The 23910-nt window shown below is 44.6% G+C and overlaps 2 pseudogenes across 2 annotated transcripts in view; one reads left to right on the top strand and one right to left on the bottom strand.

Annotated features, from left to right (window-relative positions):
• Positions 1-23910, top strand: part of LOC307094820 (protein SET-like) — a 671772-nt pseudogene that overhangs the window by 114217 nt on the left and 533645 nt on the right. The window lies entirely within an intron of this gene.
• On the bottom strand, positions 741-23845 carry LOC307095026 (protein SET-like; annotated as a pseudogene). The gene is made up of 4 exons: positions 23837-23845; positions 22812-23476; positions 22477-22533; positions 741-848 (listed from the first exon to the last, which is right to left on the bottom strand). The product of its transcript is annotated as a protein SET-like (transcript).

The raw sequence follows: 23910 nt of genomic DNA, 5'->3' as shown, positions 1-23910 counted from the left end.
ATCTTTCTCTCTCTCTATCCCCCCTCACTTACTCACTGAAATAAAAATATAGTTTTGAATGTATATTTTAAGACAATTACACTTACATCAAAGTTTAAAAAATGACTAAAACTTGCCACCTTCCATTATTTTACTATTTTATCATGAATTTCTTGAGTATATTTGTACCTAGTGCATCAGCATGTTTGTAATAAAATATAATGATGTGCTACTAAAATATGCTAGCAGGCCCATGTTCAGTGCCAACATTTTGCCATTTTGAAACTAATCATGATGAGAGTATTTACCACCCCTCCACATTTATTCATTATGCTAGTCCTCCATAAAGCAATTTTCCGTTATCCAACCCTGGCCAAACATTTGGGTAGTTTTTTGTTTACCCCTCACCTTTACGCTGTGGGTTACTGCGCACACTCCATAGCATATCACTCATTTTCAAAAAAGTCTAGAGCAGCCGGGCTGGTGTGGCTCAGTGGTTGAGCATCGACCTATGAACCAACAGGTCATGGTTCGATTTCCGATCAGGGCACATGCCCGGGTTGCAGGCTAGATCCCGAGTGGGAGTCGTGCAAAAGGCAACCAATGATTCTCTCATCATTGATGTTTCTCTCTCTCCCCCTTTACCTTCCTTTCTGAAATCAATAAAAATTTATTTTAAAAAAGAAGAACGGGACAATGGGACGGGGGAGACAGAGAGGCAGAGAGCCAGAGGGAGTGGTTCGCGCACCTGCGGGAGGCTCTTATCGCATCAGCATCTTCCTCTGCAGCATCTGCAGGATGTTGGCCAACTGCTGGTGATAGTCTAGAGTCACCTGCATAACCAGGGCCCACTGGGCCACTTCCTCTACCTGCAGGGAAGGGGATGTTACTCCCTGGAGGCGGGACATGAGCCCAGGGACCAAGCCTTGCAGGGAAGCCACGTCCGCCTCGGCTCATTTAATGTCACAAGAGCTGGTGAGCATCACGCAGGTCCAGGTGTATAGAGCTAGCGATGCCGGCAGCGCATGTGCTCATGGAGTTCTGATTGTAAATGTGCTTTAACTAAATCAAATGCTGACTATCCACGGAGAGGATATTCTCGGGAGATTTTCTTTTATGCTATAAAATTCATTGATCTGAGAGTGTCGGCCTGCTGACCAACGTGTCCCGGGTTCAATTCCAGTCAAAGTCACGTGTCTTGCTTGCAGGCTCCTCCCTGACTGGGCCCTGGTCTGTGCAACCGCAGGAGGCAACCAATCAACATTTCTCTCACATGGATGTTTCTCTCTGTCTCTCCCTCTCTCTTCCATTCTCTCTAAAAATCAATGGGAAAATATCCTCGGGCACGGATTAACCATAAATAAATAAATAAATAAATAAATAAATAAATAAATAAATAAATAAATAAATAAAATAATGTTTCTTTAATAAAATAAAAATAAAGTTCATCATCCATGTGGAAACAGAGATCCAGCTTTTCCTATGACAAGGGAAAGTGACACTGAGCGGATGAGCGGCTCCCTCACTGAAGTGTCTCTTGGGGTCCTTTCTGCAGAAACACCAATCAGAAAGCATATATGCACCCCTATGTTCATAGCAGCACGATGGTAGTTATAAGAGCTACGATTTGGAAACAGCCTAAATGCCCATCAGCAGATGAGTCGATTAAAAACCTGTGGTACATCTACACAACGGAATATTATGCTGCTATAAAAAAGAAGGAAATCTTATTATTTGCAACAGCATGAATGGACCTAGACAGCATTATGCTAAGGGAAATAAAGCCATCAGAGAAAGATAAATACCACATGATCTCACTCATTTGTGCAATATAATGAACATAAACTGATGCACAAAAATAGAGCCGGTGTCATAGAAGCATTGAACAGACCACCCAAACTAAGAGGGAAGGCATAGGAGGGGAAGGTGTCGAAGATCAACCGAAGGACTTGTATGCTTGCATATGAGCATAACCAGTTGACCTAGATAGGAGGGTGAGGGCATGTACTGTTGGGTAGGAGCAGGTAGGGAGAGGTCAATGGCGGGGTGGTGGGGGAGACGAGACTTATGTAATAATGTAAAAATAAAGAATTTAAAGAAAAAAAATGTCCCAATGCAGGACTCTTGGCCATGTCTCCCCGCCCTGCTTTCCTCCTCAGCCTCTCCTCAGGCATCTTAAGGCTGTGCCTCTCTCCCTGCTCCAAAGCCCCAGGTGCGTGTTTGCAATAGAAAAGTCCCGTGTTCTGGGTTCAGAGAGTATAAAAGCAAAGACAAAACCAAACCAAACCAAAACAATGAAACTGCTCTTCTGCTCTCCCAGCACCACGCTGTTTGGGCCCCTTTCATGGGGCAGCCTTTTGGGCCTGTTGCCTCTGGTCCAGTTTCCCCAGCAGCCATCGGCCCTGTGGCTTTTCCTTTATGCACTTGGATGTTACCCACCTCATGAAGGGACACAGCTTTGGTGCAACACAGCTTTCTCCTCACCTTCTTGACCCACTGGCTTGCTGTCCCTTGAAAATCCACTTCCCAGTTCTTGCCATTCTCCTCTGCCCTTCCTTGTTGTAAATGGTCTGCTGAGCTGCATCTAATTTGTTAATACCAAGTGGATGTTCTTTGATTTACTTGTATTTTCAATCAGGCTCAGGACGATGCACAATACTACTGCCTAATCGGCCACCATTTATTTATTTTTTACCACTTTCTGATCCTTGCTGTTAAAACCTGCCAGAGTGACTTCCATACAGCCTGCAAATGCACAGGGCATGCTCCCTGCAGGTTCCCACCTGGAGCCTGCCAGCCCTTCACAGAATTCTTCAGTGAAGTCCCCACTGACCAACGCTAGTTTCACCTTCCCCCATACTGCTGTTACCAGTCACAGGTATCCTGGTCCATACTTTGTGGACTGTCCTCCTCTAGATGCCAGTTCCCAAGAACAGGGGACTCTGAATTTACAGCATCTGAAACAGTTGGGCTCAACAGTATCCACAGCTTCGGTCTTTACATGTGTCCCTTATGCCCACCATGTCTGCTGACCCTCCATCCAACCTGATTCAAATCCTCATCCCTACAGCCTTCCCTCAGCCCACCCACTCCAGGAACCTGGCCCATGAGGTGGTAGGAACACCTTCACAGGCATCCGAACTCTCTGCCCGTCAACAACACCCTCCAGCAACACACTATTCCCCAGAATCCAGGAACTATCACCTAATTTCAGGTCTTCTATGCACAGGAAAAACTTAGGGAGGGGGCACACCAACTACAACTCAACATCCGAACGTGGAATTTTATTGAGACCAAGCCTCTCCTTCTGGAAATGCTTCTACCAGATACAGAAGAATGTTCTCACCATTGAAAATACACAGCACCATTTCCTGTAGCATCCATGCTACCTCCAGGGCTGTTTGGGTAAGGGGATGGAGAGAGGAGTGCTTTATTTTTGATAAAATTAAAGTGCAAAATAACCCCTAAAATGGAAAAAAAGAGACTTAAACATCAGTGGGTCTCAGGGGTGTGAGTGAGTTGGCTGGAGGCAGTACTCTCTAAAGGTGAACTGATTTGGGGGTCCAAAGTATGAAGGGGCTTCCCCCAGATACAGAAGCAGGTTCATTTGCAGCAGGCAGGTGCCTAGCGGGTGGGGAGAAGCAGTCTGGATGGAGATAGAAGAGCCCTGGCCAGCACATCTCAGGCAGACACAGAACCCAAATCCCTCCCAGGGCCTTGACTGGGCCGCCTCTCTTCCAAACCCTGGGAAGGACACAGTGTGCCCAGCTACAGTGGGAACATCCCAGGCAAATGCAGGGAAGAGTGAGGAAAGGGGGGCTGTGCAGGCAGAGGCCCCATCTCAGGGCACCAGAGTGAATGTTTGGACTTTTTGGTAATCCTCATCTGAGGATATTTTGAGAGAGAGTACTTGGGAAGCGGGAGAAGAAGAGAGATATTGAGAGAGACATCAATATGAGAGAGAAAAAAAATTAGATGCCTTCTACATCCCCGTATGTGCTGGGATCAAACATGCAAACTGGAACCACAAAGTCAAGCAGTCTTTCTTTCAAGGCCTTGGCTAGCAACGCACTATAAGCCAATATTGGCCAAAGAGCAATTTTCTAGTATTATGCTGTCCCTCCTAAAGCATAGAAAGATTGAGATTCAAACAATATCTGTTAATTCTATGAAGATAGATCATAATTGTGCTTGACAATCATCCCTGGAAGTGAAAATAACCAAAACAGTTAAGGTACTAAAGAGAAATATCTTTACTAAAAAATTATAAACCAGAACAGAGTACAGTAAGCAATTTGCAGGCTGGTGAGTTAGAAAGTAAAACAGTTCATAAAAGCATAATTCAATAAAAAAATCTCTTCAACTACAAATGTATCAGGTAGTAGATCTGGGCATGTCCTTCAAGACTCACTTGTACTGGAAACACATGAGGAATATAGTACACTGCATGTTCCATTAAAAGGGTTTACATTCAGAAAAATAGGTCCCAAACAGTCGCATTCAGTGTTGTTACTCTATGTGAATAAAATAAAACATTCCCTGCACATTTAACACTTCTCTCCAATGTGTACTCTCAGATGTGTAATAAGACTAGATTTTTGGCGAAAAGACTTCCCACATTCAGTACACTCATATGGCTTCTCTCCAGTGTGACCTCTCTGGTGATTAATGAGTGTACTTCTTGCACTGAAGGCCTTTGCACATTCACTACACTCATATGGCTTCTCTCCAGTGTGGACTTTGAGATGTTTAATAAGGTTAGATTTTTGACTAAAAGACTTACCACATTCAGTACACCCATCTGGCTTCTCTCCAGTGTGACCTCTCTGGTGTTCAATTAATGTACTTCTTTCACTGAAGGACGTACCACATTCACTACACTCATATGGCTTCTCTCCACTGTGAACTCTCTGGTAATGAATGTGTATCTCTTGCACTGAAGGATTTCCTGCATTCAGTACACTCATATGACTTCTCTCCAGTGTGAACTCTCCGGTGATTAATGAGTATACTTCTTGCACTGAAGGACTTCCCTCATTCACTACACTCATATGGCTTCTCTCCAGTGTGGACTTTCAGATGTTTAATAAGGTTAGATTTTTGGCTAAAAGGCTTCCCACATTCAGTACACTCATATGGCTTCTCTCCAATGTGAACTCTCTGATGTTTAATGAGTGTACTTCTTTCACTGAAGAAATTCCCACATTCACTACACTCATATGGCTTCTCTCCAGTGTGTACTCTCTGGTGTTTAATAAGGTAAGATTTTTCGCTAAAAGACTTCCCACATTCAGTACACTCATATGGCTTCTCTCCAATGTGAACTCTCTGATGTTTAATGAGTGTACTTCTTTGACTGAAGGACTTCCCACATTCAGTACACTCATATGGCTTCTCTCCAGTGTGTACTCTCTGGTGTTTAATAAGGTAAGATTTTTGGCTAAAAGACTTCCCACATTCACTACAGTCATATGGCTTCTCTCCAGTGTGTACTTTGCAATGTATAGTAAGGTTAGATTTTTGGCTAAAAGATTTCCCACATTCAGTACACTCATATGGCTTCTCTCCACTGTGACCTCTCTGGTGATTAATGAGTTTACTTCTTGCACTGAAGGACTTCCCACATTCACTACAGTCATATGGCTTCTCTCCAGTGTGGACTTTCAGATGTTTAATGAGGTTAGATTTTTGGCTAAAAGGCTTCCCACATTCAGTACACTCATATGGCTTCTCTCCAGTGTGTATTCTCTGGTGTTCAATAAGGTGAGATTTTTGGCTAAAAGGCTTCCCACATTCAGTACACTCATATGGCTTCTCTCCAGTGTGAACTCTCTGGTGATTAATGAGTGTACTCATTTCACTGAAGGACTTCCCACATTCAGTACACTCATATGGCTTCTCTCCAGTGTGTACTCTCTGGTGTTTAATAAGGTAAGATTTGTGGCTAAAAGACTTCCCACATTCACTACAGTCATATGGCTTCTCTCCAGTGTGTACTTTGCAATGTATAATAAGGTTAGATTTTTGGCTAAAAGACTTCCCACATTCAGTACACTCATATGGCTTCTCTCCAGTGTGAATTCTCTGGTGATTAATGAGTTTACTTCTTGCACTGAAGGACTTCCCACATTCACTACAGTCATATGGCTTCTCTCCAGTGTGGACTTTCAGATGTTTAATGAGGTTAAATTTTTGGCTAAAAGGCTTCCCACATTCACTACACTCATATGGCTTCTCTCCAGTGTGTATTCTCTGGTGTTTAATAAGGTGAGATTTTTGGCTAAAAGGCTTCCCACATTCAGTACACTCATATGGCTTCTCTCCAGTGTGAATTCTCTGGTGATTAATGAGTTTACTTCTTGCACTGAAGGACTTCCCACATTCACTACAGTCATATGGCTTCTCTCCAGTGTGGACTTTCAGATGTTTAATGAGGTTAAATTTTTGGCTAAAAGGCTTCCCACATTCACTACACTCATATGGCTTCTCTCCAGTGTGTACTCTCTGGTGTTTAATAAGGTAAGATTTGTGGCTAAAAGACTTCCCACATTCACTACAGTCATATGGCTTCTCTCCAGTGTGTACTTTGCAATGTATAATAAGGTTAGATTTTTGGCTAAAAGATTTCCCACATTCAGTACACTCATATGGCTTCTCTCCAGTGTGAATTCTCTGGTGATTAATAAGGTGAGATTTTTGGCTAAAAGGCTTCCCACATTCAGTACACTCATATGGCTTCTCTCCACTGTGACCTCTCCGGTGTTTAATTAATGTACGTCTTTGACTGAAGGACTTCCCACATTCAGTACACTCATATGGCTTCTCTCCAGTGTGTACTTTGCGATGCATAATAAGGTTAGATTTTTGGCTAAAAGATTTCCCACATTCAGTACACTCATATGGCTTCTCTCCACTGTGACCTCTCTGGTGTTTAATTAATGTACCTCTTTGACTGAAGGACTTCCCACATTCAGTACACTCATATGGCTTCTCTCCAGTGTGAACTCTCTGGTGATTAATGAGTGTACTTCTTGCACTGAAGGACTTCCCACATTCACTACACTCACATGGCTTCTCTCCAGTGTGGACTTTCAGATGTTTAATGAGGTTAGATTTTTGGCTAAAAGGCTTCCCACATTCAGTGCACTCATATGGCTTCTCTCCAGTATGGACTTTCAGATGTTTAATGAATGTACTTCTTTCACTGAAGGACTTCCCACATTCACTACACTCATATGGCTTCGCTCCAGTGTGAACTCTCCAGTGTTTAACTAATGTATTTCTTTCACTGAACGGCTTCCCACATTCACTACACTCATACATCTCTTCTCCAGGGTGAACTCTCTTATGTCCCGTAAGGTTAAGGAATCGTCTAAACACTTTCCTACATTTCTTACACTCATAAATCACTTCTCCAGAAAATTCACCCTGACACTGAACAACTTTCAGGATGTGCCTCGTAGCATTTTCACAGTCACCCCACTGGTGATGACTTTTACAATCAAGAAATTCCTGTGAAATCTCGCTGCCAAAATGTAGCTCCTCGGTGTTGAGAGTGGCCTGATGCTGGGGAAGCTCTGAGTTGTATCGCAAATCTTCCCCAACCTCCCTGTGGGTTGAAGGCAACACTGATAAGTAGAAGCTGCACTTGCTCACATAGGATGCCCTGTTCATAGCTTGTTTCCAGGGCTCCGCTCCACATTCATTCTTCTGTTGCTGGTGAGGGTTTGCACTGAAACAGAAGTCTACAACACATGCATCACTACAGAAGGCTTTTTGCTCAAAGCATGCTGAATGTGACTCAGTCAGGTGCAAAATATCTTTTAACAAAGAGAAACACCACTTACACAGAAGGGTCTTCTGGGTGGCTAGAGCTGTCTTAGAAGCCCTGTCCTGTGACTCTCCTTGTATAGATACACTCTGATCAGAACAGACCACCTCATCATCCATTTTATGCCAACAACCTGAAAAGTGAGAAAGGGTGAGGAAATGAATGTTGAATGTGGTGACAGTGGGAAATCCCACTGCAAAAGTGTGTTACACATCACACGTTGGTTCCATGAAAATATCTGAAAATAAGAGATGTGCAGGAAGGATTAATAAGAGGCTCTTGTGACTCTTTGGGCTAATGAAGATCACAACACAGAGAGGCCTCTCCAGAAATATGACATAAACAAGGCAAGCACCACAAGGATTAGACTATGAATCTCCAGCTAATCCTTCAACTAACAGCATTCAGCAGGACTTGCCTGCTGAAGACGAGTGTGAGCTGTGCAAGAGGTTACTTCCATCTTACTCCAAGTAAAATTCAATAAATGAGTAGCTGGTTTCAAAGAATACTTAGCACATATGTGCTTCTCTTAACATATGTGCAAGTCAATGTTGCAGAATACTGCGTAGGCACCAGTGCAGAGGAACAGGTGAAGAGAGAAACACAGCTTGCTATAGTATTCAGGGAAGAAAATATTAGAAACTTCTGAATGAGGGTCTTACAAAAACAGCACATGGTTCATGTAGGTACAGGCTGCCACAAAGAACCCTTACCTAGAGAAAGAGGGCAGAAGTTGAAGCCATGCATGTGGACACTGTCAGCCTCCCATGAAAAGGAAGTGAAAGCTGGGACCCATTAAGCTCACTGCAAGACGCCTCACTCCCTGACACTTCCTGTACTTTTGGAGATTACGGGTGTTAGGGTTGTTTGTGGAGTCCTTTGCTCAGGGCTCCCCATCCAGCTCATCCCTGGCAGCCACAGCACTTTTGACAGGACAGTGGGGGACATTAGCAGACACCATGTTCTGCCTGTGGGAGAGAGAAAGCTACGGCTGAGCCATAAAGGAAGAGAGGTCATCACCACAGGACACTGGGAGAATGTGAAAGTCTTACCTACAGATGACACAAGTGCAAACACTTCCAGCATCACCTCGCAGTACAGAAGTCTCTGAGCCTCATCAAGGAGCCCCCATTCCTCCTGAGAGAAGGCAATGGCCACGTCCTCAAAGTTCACATCCTGTCATAATGGGGACAGTACAACCATGATCAGATTCACTCCTAACATTATAAGTCTATCCTACTACCCACCCTCCACACGCATCTGCTCTTTCCACTCTACACATCAGAGAAAATACCAGCCCTTCATCCCATGAAACCCACTGTCTTCTTATTTTCCTGCTGATATTTTTCTTCCAACAACAATTAAGGCAGTTGAGCAGATAGAAGATACCTGAGCTCTGGACCTCCCATGTACGCCACACTGCCTCTTATCAATACAGTGGGTGTCCATATATAGGTTAGAGATATGTTGGCCATAAAGAGAGTGTGAGTGATTTGATACTGTTTTCTCAGGAAATAGCATTGTAGTCCCTCAGATTGTTCCTCTAAGACACCAAACACATGGCATCACACTTCACCCTCTTGATCCCAATCCCAATGTGCTGAGGCCATTGCTTTGTACTACCCGCTGTACATAGTTCCTTGAACAACACTTCTCTCACACAGCTTCATTCCTGGAGGTACAACTTCAAATGAAATGCAAATATGCCATAATGTGGATAAATTCTTTCCTAATCACCTTCTTTTCCAAAATTATAGTTCACCACCTCCATAATCTATTTCTCTCTTACCCTTTTTCCTTACCCGTGCCAGTGGAGGTTTACAAGCATGGATAACACTGATTAATGCTATGTCATTCTTTTCAACCAGTGTGTCACAACCAACAACAAAAGACAGGTGGTTAGTTAAATAGCACCTAAGCTCTTAACCTAGAAAGTAGCACCCAAACTCCTCTCTTTACAGGCAATTACCCTAAAGTTCACCTTATTGTTACATCCAGGGACCACCAGAAACAGACTCTTCCTTCATTCACTCTATGTCAATGTCATGGTGCTGTGACCATGAATTCACCTTCCCTCTCTGAGTGCACATCACTCTTTCTACCACACCTCTCTCAAACCTGCACTTCCACAGGCCCAGCCCCCATACTCATCTTCAGGCCTTTTAGTTATTACTCAGCATGTGTGGTCAGAGGATTGTTGCCATATTGAATCAGGATCAAGCACTACCCACACTCTGATAGTCCACACTCATAGAGGCAGCCTTGATTCCTGCTACGTAGGCCTCTCTCCATGACGGTTTATTTCCTTCAACCTCAACTATTAAGAACAATCAGATCTCAGATATCCATAGCCCACCTCCTGTGATGCTGCACTTGATGTCCCTTCACTAGTCACAGCCAACAACTCTCACTTAACCTTCACTCAAGTCCCAGCCCCAATGGCCCTCTGCACCATGCCCAGTGAGTCTCATAGATGAACACTCAAGCCTCTTAGATAATCCACAAGACTGACTGCAACTCCCCACAGCCAGGCCACAACAAGAGTCACAAGAAAATCCTGGTGAGAGTTTAGAAAAGTTGATATGTACCAGCCTCAGTCTCATCTTGCTTGAATTACTCTTTGGCCTCCAATTAATCTCAGGTCCACTCATCTTTTAAAGGCTTTGGCCACTGCTAAACGATTATCTCTCCCCCACACTCTACAGGACAACTTCTGTCCCTAAGCTGTGTTGTGACACCCCCTTCTCACAAACAGTGGCCCCAGAAAAAAGCCATTCCTCAGGCTCACACTGTCCCTTCTGAAGTACTACTACCATTAACAACCTGACCATGATTCCCTGTATTAAAGTGATATACTGTTCTAGATGATGTGTCTCATTTTGTTGAGCATAGACCCATGCACTGGTGTGAGGTCACATGCCTGGTTTGTGGGCTGGATCTACAGTAGAGATTGTGCAGGTGGTAACCAATCCCTATTTTTCTCATCCCTGTTGCTCTGTCTATCTCTCCCCTCCCCACCCCATCCTTTCTACATCTAAAATCAATAAAAATATAGATGTACTTTAAAAAACATACCTGTAGGTTCCTGATTTGGCTCCCTCTTTACTCCAAGCCTTTGCACATTCTGGAACCTGTGTTTGGAGGACTACACACTCACTACACTAGTTGCCAAAAATATGGTCCACTCCATGAAGCCCTCCCCCTGGCCTTTGGAGTCTGGGCTCAGTGTCTGTTCAAAGTCCCCAGGTCCCCGGGATACAAGAGCGGCTGACAGTCCCAGGACTCTACTATCTCAGAGGCCACAAGAGGGTGAGGCCCTGAAATAAGCTCCACAAACCCGTACCCCTGATCGATTCTGCATTTGCAGGAGTTTGTGGAAAGATAATGGTCTGTTGGGAGCCTGGCAACCACCAGGCTCTATGGGCTCAGGCTGCCCAGGACCCTTGCCCAGCCCAGAGGCCAGGTGCCCTCCAGATGCCTGTGTTATCTCGGGGCTCAGTCCTCAGTGCTCACTCTTGAACATTATCTTATCATTTACAGGACTTCCCCTTCCTGTCCACAGCTGCTGTCCTCTGTCTTCTACTCTGTTCTTCCTGTGAGGAATGTCAGGAAAAGTTAGAAAATGTTCCTCTTTTTTTTTTCACAACCATATATGGTCCAAGCGTTCTGAGAAAGAACGAAAACTCCTCACGCAAAACCACACCTCATCTCTTTGTTGCCTTTAGATCCCAAACAGGCCCTGGTTTCCGAATCCTCCCCGCTCAGCGTCACCATCACGTCCTCACAAGGTGGCACTGCAGCCTTCCACCCTCTTACCCCATCACCCACGTGTCACCCACCAGGAACTCACCATTCTGGACGCTGGGGCCTGGGCGGCAGGACCTGAGCGGCGCCGGCCCCTAGGCCGGAGGGTTCAGGGGGGTCAGGCTGCGGGAACGCTGTGAGCAGAGAGGCGTCGGGGAGGCACGGGGACCCCGATCTCGGTCTGTTGGGGCTCCAGGGGCCTCAGACACACCCTGCACCGCAGGCAGCGGCCTCCCAGGCCTCCTCCTACTCAGTCCAGTGCCCTGAAGCCTGTGACTCTGTGAACAACAGACCTAAAACTTTAAAATGGCCACCGCGAGGAGGAAGGCGGAAGTCCCGCCCTAACCGGATGCGCAGACACCAAAGTCCCTTTAGCTCCGCCCACACTGGTGCAGTGCGTTCTGGGTAATGTAGTTTTCTCAGCAGCCGAGCGGGGCTAGAAATCCAGCCATGGAGTTAGGTGAATAAAAGTGTTGTGGCAGAGAGAGTGATGGCTGGGGAGGGACAAGATGCGTCCACAGGCTTGGCGAACTGCAAAAGACGGACAGATCTCCTAGGGCATTGGTTCCCAACCTTCCTAATGCCGCGACCCTTTAATCCACTTCCTCATGTTGTGGTGACCCCCAACCGTGAAATTATTTTTGTTGCTACTTCCTAACTGTGATTTTGCTTCTGTTAATGCATCGTAATGTAAATATCTGTGTTTTCCGATGGTCTTAGGCTCTACAGGGTCGCCTAAGACCATCAGAAAGTATAACCATGCCCAGACCTAACCAGGCTAGAACAGCTCTGCCTCAGGTTCCCCTAAGGTATGTGAGGTCTCGACACCATGCAGAAAAGATTTCACACCATGAATTCAGAAGATTTTGAGGGTACATTTATTAAAGCTGGGGACGATGAAAGGAAGGAGATTTCTTAGCTGCTGAATTATCTGCCTATTGTTTAAATCATTAATTCATTTTAAAAATTGGCAACATTTGCCCTAGCCGGCTTGGCTCAGTGGCTAGAGCGTCAGCCTGCGGACCGAAGGGACCCAGGTTCGATTCCAGCCGAGGGCACATGCCTGGGTTGAGGGCTTGATCCCCAGTCGGGGGGGGGGGGGTGCAGGAGGCAGCCCATCAAATGATTCTCTCTCATCATTGATGTTTCTATCTCTTCTTCTCCCTTCCTCTCTGAAATCAATAAAGAAATATATATATTTTTTTAAAATTGGCAAAATTTTCTGACCAGACTTTTCAGCCAAATAGATAAAGGCGGTGTAAATCAATGCATAAAGAAATGCTCATCATAAAACTGTCTTAAGGGAATGGGTTTAAAACAAAACAAGTTAACACTATACTGATTTTCTGGTCTTCAATTTAAAAATACTAAATATTGCATGAGCTCACAGGGATAAATAAAAACTAGAATTTTCATCATTGTGGGTGTCTGGAAAGGCAAAGAGAATAACCATTTTAGTTCAAAGTTCTGCATGTCTTAAAAAGTAAAATCCTCACCTACAGTACAACAGTTAGAGAAGGAAAACATACATTTACATAAAGAACTGAACCCAATATTCCCTGAAAATTTATTTGTAATACCCCAAACCTGGAAATAACAAAAACCATAGTCAGGTCAATAGACAAAGTGGTTATTGACAGAACACAGTACTACTCAGCAATAAAAAATAATAAACTTTTCACATAAGAATGAGAGTTCAATCACAAAATAACTGTGTAGCATGAAAGAGTTCAATATTTGTTAAGGTTTACACAAATTATAGTGTTTATAATATTATGAAAAATATTCATGAAAAGGGTCTCATAGACCCCCTTAAGTGTTCTTATAATTAGTGAGAAAAATAAACCGTTCCCTGCACATTTATGGCTTTTCTCCAGTGTGAACTCTGCGTTGTTTAGTGAGGGCAGCCCTTTCCCTGAAATGCTTCCCACATTGACTACACTCATATGGCGTTTCTCCAGTGTGAACTCTGTGGTGTCTAGTGAAGTTAGACCTTTGTCTGAAATGTTTACCATATTCACTACACTCATATGGCTTTTCTCCAGTGTGAACTCTGTGGTGTACAGTGAGGTCAGACCTTTGAATGAAGGACTTCCCACATTCACTGCACTTATACTGCTTTTCTCTAATGTGAACTCTGTTGTGTGTGTTTTTTTTAAATATATTTTATTAATTGTTTACAGAGAGGAAGAGAGAGGGATAGACAGAAACATCGATGAGAGAGAAACATCGATCAGCTGCCTCTTGCACACCCCCTACTGGGGATGTGCCCGCAGCCAAGGTACATGCCCTTGACTGGAATCGAACCTGGGACCCTTGAGTGCGCAGGCCGACGCTCTATCCACTGAGCCAAACCGGTTTTGGCAACTCTGTTGTGTTTAATGAGAGCACGGCTTTCTCTGAAGACCTTCCCACAATCAGTACACTCACAGGGCTTTTCTACAGTGTGAACTCTCCCATGTTGTAGGTGGTTAAAGTTTTGTCTGAAGACTTTCCCACATTTATTAGACTCATTAATCATATCTCCAGAGCAGAGACCTTTCTGATAAGCAACTTTCTGTTTCTGGCTGGCAGCTGTTTCACATGCAACCCACTGGTGATGTCTTTTTCCACGGAGACATTCCTGTGAACTCTCATTGTTACTGTGTGGCTCCTCAGTGTTAAGAGTGGCCTGAGGCTGGAGAAGCCCTGAGATGGCTGGGGAGTCCACCCCAACCTCAGTACTAGCTTCAGGCACCCCAGAGAAGTAGAACCAGCAAGTTGTCACACACGAAGCACTCTCCATATCTTCTTTCCAGGGCTTCTCTCCACAGGCATCCTTCTGCTGCTGGTGAGGGTTTGCACTGAAACACAAGTCTCTCACACATGCATCACTTAAGAACACATTCTTCTCAAAGTATGCCACTTGTAACTCAGTCAGGTGCAAAATATCTTTTAACACCGAGAAGCACGGCTTACACAGATGGGTCCTCTGGGTGGCTGCAGCTTTCTTGGAAGCCCTGACCTGAGAGTCTCCTACAGATACACTGTGCTCAGAATAGGCCTCCACATCATCCATTTTATGCCAAGGACCTGAAAACAGAGGAATGATGTGGAAATGAATGCTGACTGTGGTGACAGAGGGAAGTCCCTTTATAAAACTGTTTTGCACATAATACATTGGTCTCATGCAACTGTCTGAAAATAGAAGACCTGAAAGATGAACTAATAAGATGCAACTGTGAAGTTCTTGACCACTGAAGATCACAAAACAAGAGAGACTTCAACAGAAATAGAGCCAAAACCTGGCAAGCACCACACGGAAGAGAAGCGGACTGTCCAGCTCATTCTGCTGCTAACAGCATTCAGTAGATATTCTCTGCTGGTGACATGGGCAAGCTGTGCAGAAGGTTGGTTACAAGTAAAATTCAATAAACAAGTAGCTGGTGTTGGAGGGGTATTTGAGCATGTATGTGCTCCTTATAACACTTGCATAGGTCCATGTAGTAGTATACTGCAGAAAGAGATGTGCAGAGGAATAGGTGATGTAAAAAGGACACAAAGGCGAAGGTAGACAATGCTAGGAAGTCACCAATGAAATAACAAGTCAGCAAAGTGTCAAGTGTGGAAAAGAAAGGTACAAATGAGGTGTGGCCATTGGAACCTGCACCAAACACTGTTGGACAGGAGCAGGTTCCTGGTATAAACTGAACACCATCCTTATGTCACACTTCCCCTCAGTTGCTACTCAGCCGGGCTAAGCATCCTCTAGGACCATCCTGTACGTTCACCCTGGAGAAACCCAGGGTTCTCCCTGCACCTTCTGTTCTAGAAGTATGAACAAACTAAATATTCTGAGTATCAATGAAAAGACAACAGAGGTGAGCAGCTATCACTTGCCCATAGCATTCAGCCTGCAATGGTATCCAGGGAAGGTATACTTCAAACAATGATTGGAGGGTCTTACAAGAACAGCCCCTGGTTCATGTATGTAAAGAAGATAACTGACACAGGGTCTTTATCGACAGGAAAGGTGTAGAATTGGAAGCCATGGATCTGGATAGAGTCACCCTCCCTGGAGTGGAAGAGCAGGAGGGACCCATTAAGCAGTCTGTAAGACTGCTGACACCCAGACACTTCCTGCAGTTTCTGAGGCAACTGGTGTCAGGGAGGTTCATGAAGTCTATTGCTCAGGGCTCTCTGCACAGCTCAGCACTGGCAGCCACAGCCCATTTGACAAGACAGTGGGGGAAATTACCTGAGCCCATGGTCTGTCTTTGAGAGAGAGAGTGCTAAGTCTGGGGAAAAAATAAAGTGTGGGCATCACCTCAGGACACTAGGAGAGATGTGAGGGTCTTACCTACGAATGATACAAGTGCAAACACTTCCAGCGTCACATCACAGTACAGACGTCTCTGAGCCTCATCAAGGATCTCCCACTCCTCCTGAGAGAAGGCAATGGCCACGTCCTCAAAGTTCATATCCTGTCATAATGGGCACAGAACATCCCATGATAAGATTCTCTCTTGAGATTCCAAGTCTGCCATACTACCCACCCTGCACATGCATATGCTCCCCTACTCCCCACATCAGAGAAGAAAGCAGCCCTTGGTCCCATTAAAGTCAATCTCTCCTTATATTCTTACTGATGCTGTGTCTTCCCACAACAATAAAGGCAGATGAACAGATACAAGTTACCTGTGCCCTCATCCTCAAATAGGAGTCACAGTGCCCACTTTAAATAATAGTTGGTGTCAGGAACATAGGGTAGGAGGAGATGTTGCACATAATGGGAATGTGATGGATTTGACTCTGGTCTTGTCAGGCAATACCCATGTTGTCCTCCAAATTGTCCCTCCAAGACACCAAACAACATAGCAATGCCCATTGCACTTCTGACTCTAATCCCAGTTTGCTGAGGCCATCACTCTGCATTACCCGCTGTCCATAGTTCTGTGATCCACACTTGTCTCACACAGCTTCATTCCCAGAGGCACAACTTCACTGGTAACACAAATGAGCCATGATGAGGACAGGGTGTTTTCTAATCAGCTTCTTTCCGAAAATTGTAGTTCACCACCTCTGTAATACAGTTCTCTCTCACCCTTCTTTCTTCTCCTTTTCCCATGTCGGTGGGGATTTTCAAGTGCAGGTGACCCTGATGTATGCTGTCTCATTCCTAGTGTTCACTGGGTCAGCCCTCAACAAGAAATGGCAGGTGGGCACATATATGGCCTCTAAGCTCTACACTTGTCATGTAGCATCACAGCAAACCATCCTGTTAGAAATTATCCTAAAATTCCCCATATCATATCATAAAGACACCATCAGAAATGGACTCCCCTTTCATTCATTTGTACGTCATTGTTAGTGTCCAGCCGCTTTGCTTTTAGTCCCAGGGACCACACTGATGTCATCATCCCCTGTGTGTGACTGTGCAGCTCAGCCCGGGTTCCCCACCTGCCATACTGACATAGAGGCCACCTCCCATCCTGTTCTCTGGGTCACTGCATGCTCTGCCCTCAAGAGAACCTTGGCTGCTTGTCCTCACAGGTCCCTAGGCTGTGCTGGTGCTCAGATGTGTGCTAATTCAACTGGAGACATTCCGGATGTCCTTCTGGACAAAGCTGGGGGTTTGGCTGGCCTGCAAACAACACACAAATCGCCCTCAGCCCCTGGCCCTGGGAGACTACACGCCCCCAGCAGGTACCCTCAACCCAATGGGTGCGTGACCAGCCTGCAAATGGTCCTCAGCCCCTAGCCTGGTCCGGCCATGACTCCCATTGGAGACCCTTATCCCGATGGGGGCGTGGCTGGCCTGCATACTGCCCCAGTTCCTCACCCAGTCTGGCACCACCCCAAGTGGGTACCCCCACCCCAATGGGGACATGGCCGGCTTACAAACCACCCCAGGCCCCTCTCCCAGGCCGCCCCCGCACCCCAAGTGAACCCCTACCCTGAACCAGGACCTCCTGCAGGGCAGATCAGCCGGCCCTGACCCATGCACCAAGCCCCTATCTATACTAATAAAAAGGTAGTATGCTAGTTAGACCAGGAGACATTCCGGACATCCTTCCAGACAAAGCCATGGTGGCGGGGCTAAGGCAGAGGCAGGAGGGGTGATCAGGCCAGGAGGGGAGGGCATTTGCAGGTGATCAGGCACGCGGGGGGGGCCAGTTGGCTGACAGCGGGGGGCAGTTGGGGGCAAGCAGGCTGGCAGGGGGACAGTTGGGGGCAATCAGGTCAGCAGGGGGACAGTTGGGGGCAAGCAGGCCAGCAGGGGTGGAAGTTGGGGGTGAGCAGGCAGGCGGGAGGCGGGGGCAGTTGGGGGTGAACAGGCCGGCAGGGAGGGTCAGTTGAGGGCGAGAAGGTCAGCGGGGCTGAATTGTTAGGAGCGAGCAGGTCAGCAAGCAGAGTGGTTAGGGACGATCAGGCAGGAAGGCAGGTGAGCGGTTAGGAGCCATCGGTCCTGGATTGCGAGAGGGATATCCTACTGCCTGTTTAGTCCTGATCCCACAGGGGATCCCAGATTGGAGAGGGTGCAGGCCAGGCTGAGAGACATCCTCCACCCGCATACAGAAAATTCATGCACTTGGGCCACTAGTATATATACACTGAGTGCCCAGGTAATTATGATTTCTGAATGCATAATAATCTGGCCACTCAGTATATATCCTATATAATAATCCTATATAATAAAAGGTTAATATGCAAATTGTCACCTTGACCAGGAGTTCAACCAGCAGGCATGCTAGCCAACTGCCCATGTCCCCTCCCCCTGGTCAGGCTGGCCAGACCCACCCCATGATTGAATTCATGCACCAGGGGTCTTATATATATACACACTGAGTGGCCAGATTATTATGCATTCAGAGATCATAATAATCTGTCCACTGTGTGTGTGTGTGTCTATATATATATGTATATATATAGAGAGAGAGCAGTGATGGGCAACCTTTTGAGCTTGGTGTGTCAAACTTTGCCAAAAAACTGAACATAACTCGGGTAGTGTGACACATTGAGGAAAAAACTAACTCCAAGACTCTAGTCGCAAATGTTTCATCCTCAGGAGCAGCAAATGTTTCATCTTCCGTATGTGGCCGCGTGTCATCAGAAATGGCTATGCGTGTCAGTGCTGACACGCGTGTCATAGGTTCACCATCACTGATATACATATATATATATATATATATATATATATATATATATATATAGAGAGAGAGAGAGAGAGAGAGAGAGAGAGATCTATTTTTTGTTCCATTAATTTTATACATTCTAGTAATTGATATATATATATTAGGACTTTGGGTTATGTCGGAGATCTGTTCCTATGGTGCGACATAATGCCATTTTCGCTGTAAGTCAAAACCCACCTACATAAGCACCTACGTCACTCACATGGCACACATACACAGCAGAAATGAAGTGAAATAGTAAAAAAATTTTTAAAGAAAAATAACAACTCCTGACCTTTACTTGTGGTAAATAAATAATAAAAAGCACAAAGCTCATACGTACATATAAGGGTAAATACTGGATAATCCTTACCTTTACTACTGTTGTTGGCTTGCACACTGGACGTAGCAAAGTGGGGAAAGACAGGCTTACACTAGGCTGCTGAGAGGAGGAGATTTGAGAGGCAGAACCTGCAGAAGATGCATGTGATACTGGGTCAGGTGAGTCCGGAGAGGCAGAACCTGCAGAAGGTGCTGGAGATCCTGGGTCAGGTGAGACCGGAGATGTAGAACCTGCAGAAGATGCATGTGAAACTGGATCACGTGAGTCCGGAGAGGCAGAACCTGCAGAAGGTGCTGGAGATCCTGGGTCAGGTGAGTCTGGAGAAGCATATGAGGTAGAGGGTATGGGATATGTTGCAGGCCTCTCCACCTTCGTAAAATAACATTCGAGGCTAGTCTGGAAGGATACCTTTTAACACCGAGAAGCACGCCTTACACAGATGGGTGTTCTCAGTGGCTGCAGCTGTCTTGGAAGCCCTGACCTGAGAATCTCCTACAGATACACTGTGTTCAGAGTAGGCCTCCACATCATCCTTTTTATGCCAAGGACCTGAAAACAGAGGAATGATTTGCAAACACAAATGTGAACTTTCAGCATGTAGAGATGAATACATAGTGTGTTTATCCAAAAGTGTATGTGGTTTGAAAGGGACAACATAATGTCCGGAAATCACTTTCTGTCCAATGTTGGCTTATTACTTATTGCGGCCCGTGGCCTTAAAGGAAAGGCCACGTGACTTTGTGCATTTAATTTTCAGCGTAGTGCCTCGATTATTGGTGAGGGCAAAGGTAAGTTTGAAGAGGAGACCTTTGCTCTGCTTCTGTGACCAATATGAATCATGTTCTCTGTTCACAGTATGTACTACATAAGCCTCAGCAATGTTTAGGGAACCTGCTCTCCATGTCCTGCAAAGGAGACATGTGCCGGGGAGTATGACATTTCATAGGCTGGTGTCATTTGTTGTCAGTCTCTGAAGTGGAACCACAATTAGGACAGAAAAACTGTTTAAATAGTGAGTGAGAAAGCCTGCAGTAAATTAGATGATAAGTGCCTCTTCTGAACATAAGGCACAGATGTTCTCAGTCCTGTGGCTTGTGTGGCCTTCATGTGCAGACATTACAGGACCTCCAAAACTGTTCCGTGTAGCTGACGTCATTGGCAGAATAATCTAATGGTATTGTGTATTCCCTGGCCCCTCTAGGGTGTTCACATAATGTAGTTGCTCAACAGGCAAGAAGGCAAAGGTAGAGGAAGGATAACCCTGCAATCTGTCCCAGGATGTCTTTTGTATGTAGTCAGCATTCCTATTGAATTTGATGGCAATACTTTGGGTTTTTTTTACATACTTTTATGATTTCAGAGAGAGAGAGACAGAGAGAGAGAGAGAGAGAGAGAGAGAGAGAGAGAGAGAGAGAGAGAGAATAATTGATCAGCTCCCTCCTGCATGCCCAACTCTGGGGATCCAGCCCACAACCTGGGCATGTGCCCTGACCTGGAATGAAACTAGTGGCTTTCCGTTAATGTGATCACGCCCGAGGAATTGAGGCACAGTGGCCATGGAGAGTTTATATTTTGTGTTCTTCTTTATTAATTATTGTATTATTTTAAGTAGCAACAACTTTAAACCTACTTTGCCACACCCTGTATTTACCTCCAGTCCTTTTGTAATCTTTCTGCCTCCAGCTCTCTATGCAGGCATTTATTTACCTTCCTATACAATAGAGTAGTTCACATTTTTCATAATTCTATTGGTACTAAAAGGTGTATTCTCTTTAAGAAACACTGGCTTCCTTCGTGCTACACAGATATTTTGATATTCGACACTAATGTTTATGTAAATATTTATTTCCAGGAAATATTGTATTCTATGGGTAACCACTTTAACTATTGAGCAGCTTATAGTTTCAGTTATTTATTTGTTTGGGGTTTTATAAATAAAACAGTTGGGAATATTGTGTTGAGTTCTTTCTACAGGTGTATGTGTTACTTACCAAACTGTTCCAGTGTCAGTGAATGTGTTATATTTTAACATCTGGGGAACTGTGATTTAAAATGGTCAATCACTGTGCCTCCCGACACACCCACAGTAATGAAAATTCCATTTTTCTGCAACCCTGCCAGCACATGTGAAGGTTCATGTTTTTAAATATGAGCCCTATCAGCGAGTAATGTTAACTTGCTTTTGTTTTCATTCCATTTCTGTAAAAATGTTTGATGGTGATCATTTCTTATGCATTTCTCTACCTTGTCTTTATCTCCTTTGTTAAATTATCTGCTCAGGATTTTTGTCTACTGTAAAGTTAATTCATTATCCTAACCAATAGGAGGATAGTGCAGCCTCTAACACATATGTTTGAATTTCACTCATTCCTCAATGACTCTAGTGACTTCTTTGCCATATGGAATTCTTGCTTTTGAATTCTAAAAACAATATACTTTTTCTCAATATTTACCCTATGTACTATTTATAGCCCACTTGTGCCATACACTTAAAAGTTTCATCTGCATTGTTAACATCCTCCACCAGTGTTCTTTAAGTCTAAGCATTTAATAATACATTAAGTGAAGTCTAGGTGAGCAGTAGTAGACAATTTCACCATATTCAAACTGTCAAAATGATGGCATTGAACATGGACATAAGTTTTTCAGTAGTACATCATTATATTTTACTAGTTTTCAGGTACATGGATGCGTGCACATTGAAATTAAATTAATCCGAAAGTGTGTGGTGGGGCGGGACTTGGTGAGATCGGCCCCACACTCCATAGTGCCAACCTCTCACAGTCCCTCCTTGGCCTGCGGTGCCGAGGCTTGAAGGGCCTCTGTGTAATGCGTGGGGTCCCTCAGCCACTGGTTTGATTCCAGGGCAGGGCACATGCCTTCCTGAATCCCCTGAAGTGGTCGTGCAGGAGGTAGATGATTGCTGTTTCTCTCCTTCTCCCTTTCAAAACGAGGGCCAGGCCTGTGGAGATTGGGCTGAAACAGGCTCTCCGACATCCCCCGAGGTGTCCTGGATTTCGAGAGGGCAGTTCTTGTGTGACACACCCAGGATCAGGCTCCCTCCTCTCTGGTTCTGGGGTGCGGTACCTGGGAACCACTGCTGTCAGGTAACCACAACTCATTGGGCAGATTTTTAGCATACTGATACAGTGGCAATGAATGTGTTCAAGAACATTCATAATTAAACAGCTGAATTATTGGAAACGTGTTTTAAACATTTTTTAAAGTTTGATATATGTGTAATTGATTTAAAACAAGCTTTAATATATATAGACAGACGAGAGAGAGAGAGAGAGAGAGAGAGAGAGAGAGAGAGAGAGAGAGAGAGAGAGAGAGACAGGCCCAGTGTATGAATTCGTGCATGCATCATCATCTTCTTCTCCTTCCCCGTCTTCATCATCCATGTCAGGAACCAAGTAGTACTGTAAAGGGATTGGTCAAGCAAAACCGGTTTGGCTCAGTGGATAGAGCGTCGGTCTCTGGACTGAAAGGTCCCAGGTTCAATTCCGGTAAAGGGCATGTACATTGGTTGCGGGCACATCCCCGGCAGGGGTTGTGCAAGAGGCAGCTGGTCGATGTTTCTCTCTCATCCATGTTTCTAGCTCTCTGTCCCTCTCCTTTCCTCTCTGTAAATAATCAGTAATATATATATATATATATATATATATATATATATATATATATATATATATATATATATATATAAAGGTTTTGGTCAAATGTCATCTTTGATGACTTCTCCTAACTCATCTGCACCTGCATCAGAATGGTCAGTAAACCAGGTAAAGAATCGCTCTAGTTGCTCATGCTGTCTCTTCCTGCTGGCTTTATTCTGTCTTTGACTTGAACGTTTCATCAAATCCTTTTTATATTTCCATTTGATTTCAGTGGACTTTGTCAATGGATCACCACTCTCATTCAGATGAAACTCTTTGGAGAGAACTTTATTTTCAAAGTAAGGATTTTCATCAAAATAAAAATCTATTCTGTAACCTATTTTCATATCTTTAAATTCTCTCACTTCAACTCTTGTCAAATAATGCAGCGCCTCTTCATTCTCTTCCCCAAGCAGTGCAGACACTTGTGGATGGTTGACAAAAGTTGGTACCCCAAAATTAGGGATTTTGGCCATCAATTCTGACCTCTACTGAAAATTGGTTGGCGGAGTTTGTTATATTTCTGTTCTACTTTCAAAATCTCCTCACTGGCTTGTTCATTAAGTCTGTCTATATCATTTTGTACTTCATCAATATGTCCAATCGCTTCTGGCTGTTCTTTTTTTCCCTTCGGCACTACCAGAGGGGTCGGCTTCTTCTCCTGCTTGGGGGCTGGAGCCAGTTTCTGTTTCTTTGTTTGAGGTGGGAGCTAGGACTGGCATTTGGGGCCATGCTGTGAGGCAAGTCCTAGGATCTGATCAATGGGAAGTTGCCAGGCTCAAAGGCGCCCTGAGCACTCACTTTTTCAATTTTTCAAATGAATTTAGGATTTAACCAATAGGAGGGCAGTTCAGCATCTAAGACTTCTCTACTCACTTCACCAGTTCCTTAAGGACTCAATTGGTTTCTTTTCCATTTGGAACTATACAGTATGTTTTGAATACTGGAAGGAAAATTATTTTTCTCACATTTTATCTTATGCACAATTTAATGCCCAGTTGCATGATACACTTTTAAGTTAGATCTGTGTTTATAACCTTCTCCACTATTTATTCCTGGTGGTAAATACTCTCATCATGATTAGTTTCAAAATGACATAATGTTGGCACTGAACATGGGCCTGCTAGGATATTTCAGTGGCAC

This window comes from Cnephaeus nilssonii, assembly GCF_951640355.1.
Source record: "Cnephaeus nilssonii genome assembly, chromosome: 24".
Taxonomy (NCBI): Eukaryota; Metazoa; Chordata; class Mammalia; order Chiroptera; family Vespertilionidae; genus Cnephaeus; species Cnephaeus nilssonii.
This window is presented reverse-complemented; position numbering and strand designations above follow the sequence as displayed.